The following is a 4,647-nucleotide window of genomic DNA, read 5'->3' as shown; positions in this document are numbered from 1 at the left end:
TTTAATATAATATTAATAACTCCATAGTATTTTGATGTCTAAATATTAATAATTAAATTCACTTCTCATGTGGGACACGGATATTAAAAATCACTGCTTTCAACTTGTTGCCAGTCACATTTACTAATTCACATGTTTTTCCTTTACCATTTTTGGACGTGCAAGGTAAGAGCGTATGGAACAATAAAACATTCTTTAAGGAGATTATAGAGATCGATCTCTCGAATTCTAAATATAGTACACTATACATTAAAGCACTATCCATGTTTCCTCTTAAACTTCAACTATTTATTTTTGATTTATTTGCTAAATAACATTATTTAAGACCTAACTGTTGGACTAAAATTAATTCTCTTTTGAAGCCTTAAAATATCCCTATATACCTAATTAAGATACGAGTTGGATCGGGACATGCAACAATGTATTATTGTCAACTGTAATTTGAGTACGTACGTACGCACTACACGACGGTTCACTTACAGCGACCTACGGTTGGTTGCTAAAACGGCCTTCAGCGACCTACGGTTGGTCGCTAAAAACTTTTAGCGACCCATAAAGATGGTCGCTGTAAGTGCCGTCGCTAAAGGCTTTAGCGACCGACATCTTTTTAGCGACCGACCGTCCGTTGCTAATATTGTATATTTAGCGACCAACCATGGGTTGCTGTACTATAGATTTAGCAACCAACTGTAAGTCGTCATACTATACATTTAGCAACCAACAGAAAGTCGCCCTTTTTACAGTTGTTAGTAATAATAATATACATTTAATTAAGCACCACAAATCACAGATTTTTATACACAAACCATAAAGACATACATAGTTAATCAGTATACCACAGTCATAGATCCATCACATAAACACAAAAGCACCACAATTATATATTCACAAAATCATCACAATTATAATACCATTCACAACTAGATCATTTACATATAGCTAGTTAGATCATTCACAAAAGCTCCAGAGATGATCAGTCACAAAAGCAACACAGCGACATCACTCCAGCTTGAAGCAGTTCAAAAGCCCACAACTACATCACTAATGTTTCATATCACTCCAGCTATTGTTCAAAAGCCCACAACTACATCACTCTAGCTGCTCCAGAGCTGATCAGTCACAAAATCACCAAAGCTACACTAATGCTTCAAGCAGTTCAAAAGCCTTTAGACAACCACTCCAGCTTCTTGTATCCTCCTGTTTTAAGGTACAAGCTTTCTTTGTCCAGAACACCTTAGAAAAAAGTACATCAAATTAGTGCGAGGCAAAACTTATGCACCAACTTCAGCTGGTGCAATCAAGGTTAATCATCATTAAGTTGATGGCTCATATAAATATAAACATAAACAAGATAAGATATAAACCTCATCCTCAGCAGCATGAATGAAAATATTGAATACCTTATATTGAATACCATAGTACAAGGAATCAGTCGAGCACGAACATCATAAATGATTGGTCATTCAAACCATGGAATCATAAAGTGAAGAATGACACTCTAGTGAAGAATGACACTTGGTGTGAATTGAACGGGTACAACGACTGAGATGGAGCTGCCTGCGTAGGAAAGGTTGGATGGAGGAGACTGCAGCGACATGAGCACGAGGGAGAGATATAGAAAAGAAATGCTAAGTTTACTCTTCACTATAGCTTAATGAACATTCAACAAAAACATTTTTGGACTTAAAATGATATTCATTTTCCAAAGATGTTTTATTATGGTTAAATATATTTGTAAATGCAGTACGTCCCCTTGTACCCATTTTGATCCGTGAGACGGAATGTTTTCAACCTTATAACATGAAAAATATATAGAATCAAAGCATTTTTTATTATCAGTGTTATATTACTAATATTCCTGTGATATTTTTCCTAAAGGACATGCAATTTTTTGATTGTTTGGAACTAAAAACAAAGTGAATAGCAGAACCAAATCCTATTGTACCAAAGTCAGTCTATTACAGGTTGTACCAATATCTAAATGAGTAGTTGAACCTGCACATACCTATCTTGGGGTTGGGCGGTTCTGGTGGTGGATCGTTTAGACGGTGATCCACCAAGCACCGAAAGATGGAGAGGTGTGTTCTTTTGATAGAAAAAACAAATAAGATTAATAAAACATAATAATGTATATTCAGCTATATTTAACTACCTGACTACAGAATAGTTTTCAGATCATCCAAAGAGCGGTCATTGTTGCCAGCTACGACAACTATATTCTGCTATATACAACAAACTCATTTCTGCTCAAGCCAGAAAGTAGTGTCGCAATCTATCCATATTATTAGCATCAAGAATTGAAAGTAACTAAATTAAGACATACTAAATGAACATAAAATACACGGAAAAACTAAAATCACATGAGTATACAAATTAACCTACAAACCAAACTGAGACCACAACCACATAGTAAATCTAAGAGAAGAAAAAAATTATGTGATTGGAAACAATGAACATAAGTGTTTGAAAGTGCAGGGGCGATACACGTATAGAAATTATCCATCGGCTGGATGACTAATAAAGCAGAGCAGTACCTGAAACTGAAGAAAGCTCCTCTGACAGGCATAGCATTCTAGTTTTTATCTTTCATACTAATATCTATCACATCTGAAATTTGATTGTAAAGAGACAGGAGTTGTAGAAAGAGAAAAACTAAAGGAAAAATGAAGAATACGAATTACAAAATGTAGAACATACACTTTACAAAATATGCACAATCCAGTTCTATTTCAAATATGTGTTAAAATAAATCATATTGCAAGCGATCTAAAAGGTACATGTAGAACATACACTTTACATGTAGAACAAAATATGCACAATCCAGTTCTATTTCAAAATGTAGAACATACACTTTACAAAAATAACAGGAGACTCCATGCACAGTACAGGAGAATTGCAAGCGATCTAAAAGGTACATGTACATGTGCTGTAACCCAAGATTAAATCATGTGTACAGCAGGGGCTTGAGTTGGCAAATTAGTTCATTATCCTATGTCCCCTCTAATCCAAAAGGGGAATTGTTTAACCAAACTTAATCCCACCCAACCCCAACCAAAACAGAGAAGAAGGAAATTGCCTCGTAGGTGAAGCAAAACCCTAGCAGATTAGTACAAAACCTAATATGCCTGATTGAAACAAGCAAGAACTAAAAATGGTAGCAGAGGGAACACCATCAGAGCATGTCCTCTAGTAGGCGAGCAAACCATCCTGTCTCCCTAAGGTCAGCGTGAGGGGTAGAGCTCTAGGAGTTGTAAGGGCAGGGGGTCGGTACCTTGCCGCTCCCAGAGGGGCGGATGTCGATCTCTGTGTAGCCCATGGTGGTGCGATGGGAACGCACGCTTCGTCAATCCTTGCTTGCTGCCACAGCTCAAATCTGCCCGGACACTACAACTGGCAACGAATCAAAGGGAGGGCGCAGGAGCAGAACGCCGGACGATGGTAGCAATGGAGCGGACGCCGGGAGCAGTGGAGGCGTGGAGCGGACGCCGGGAGGCGGGACCAGTGGACGGCGGGCTGCGGCAGGCGGCGGCCGAGCAGTGAACGACCAGGTGACTGGGCTGTGGCTGGCTAAGTGGGCCAAGTGGCTCTTGGGCTGACTGGTGAGTGATGTGTGTTCGGTTTTTTTTTCTATTCGGGTTACGCGATATAAAAACCGAACCCTAACTCGCGAACCCTAACTCGATAACCGAATAGGTACGATCTATGGACCGAACCCGAAAACCGAAACCCAAAAAACCAACCAATTCGGTCTATTTAGGTTCGGGTTCGGTTCGGGTTCGGTTCGGGGGTGTAAAATGCCCAGCCCTACCAGTGGTCGGAGACCGCCCCCCAGTTCGGTTCACGGGTGTAAAATTTACCAAATAAATAATAAACATTTGAATAAATTATTACGAATGCAAATAAATAATAAATATTTGAAACGACTTTCAACTCGAATCTAATATCATATAAGCACAAAGAACACAGTTGTATACTATAGTCATGTCCATACATAAACAAACCATGAAATAAACATACAAGCAATATTAAAAAGAAATAAATCACCACGCAATTTAGTGATCAATGTTTACTTGTTTTAATTAATTTTTAGTCACTAACATCTACAGGTACGTTCAGGCTATAAGATTTGATAGTGATCCTTGCTCTATAGCGACCCACCGCTAGTCCCCGACGACATCTATAGCGACCAACCATAAGTTGTTAAATTTCTAGACTTTTAGCGACCAACCGACCGTTGCTACAAAAGGATTTAGCGACTGACCGTCGGTCCCTAACCTTTAGCAACCAACAGTTGGTACCTAATAAGGGTCGCTAAAGATCAACCGTCGTGTAGTGACGTACCCATAGAGAGTACATACGATATATTCTATGATAGTGGCACAACCTGAATCTACGTCAGTCTTGATCCGTGAGATGAGATTATCCTCCTGTGATTGGTACTCAAGCAAGAGATCTCATGCATGCATGTAGTCCTGTAAGTTTGGGCCGTGCCTGCTGGGCCAGCACGAGCCCGGCACGAAATTAATGGCACGAAGCCCGGCCCAGCACGACCAAAAATTATTCGGGCCAGCACGGCACGTTATACTGGCTGGGCCGTGCCTTGGATGGCGGCCCGACGGCCCAATTAGCCCGGCACGCTATAGTGGG

At 39.7% G+C, this 4,647-nt stretch overlaps 1 long non-coding RNA gene across 3 annotated transcripts; it reads right to left on the bottom strand.

Moving 5' to 3' along the window:
* Nucleotides 1-1,473: 1,473 nt before the first annotated feature.
* LOC103650642 (uncharacterized) lies at nt 1,474-3,533 on the bottom strand. Of its 3 annotated transcripts, XR_564297.2 has the most exons (4): nt 3,272-3,533; nt 2,535-2,607; nt 2,006-2,085; nt 1,474-1,557 (listed from the first exon to the last, which is right to left on the bottom strand). It is a non-coding gene; the product is annotated as an uncharacterized lncRNA (long non-coding RNA). The 3 variants fall into 3 exon arrangements; XR_564296.2 differs by lacking the exon at nt 3,272-3,533 and having other exon boundaries at nt 2,535-2,853; XR_564298.2 differs by lacking the exon at nt 3,272-3,533 and having other exon boundaries at nt 1,531-1,585; nt 2,535-2,853.
* Between the last annotated feature and the right edge of the window lie 1,114 nt (nt 3,534-4,647).

Source organism: Zea mays, chromosome 3 (assembly GCF_902167145.1).
Source record: "Zea mays cultivar B73 chromosome 3, Zm-B73-REFERENCE-NAM-5.0, whole genome shotgun sequence".
In the NCBI taxonomy this organism is placed as follows: domain Eukaryota; kingdom Viridiplantae; phylum Streptophyta; class Magnoliopsida; order Poales; family Poaceae; genus Zea; species Zea mays.
Note: the sequence above shows the minus strand (reverse complement) of the source record. Positions and strands in the feature narration are given on the sequence as shown.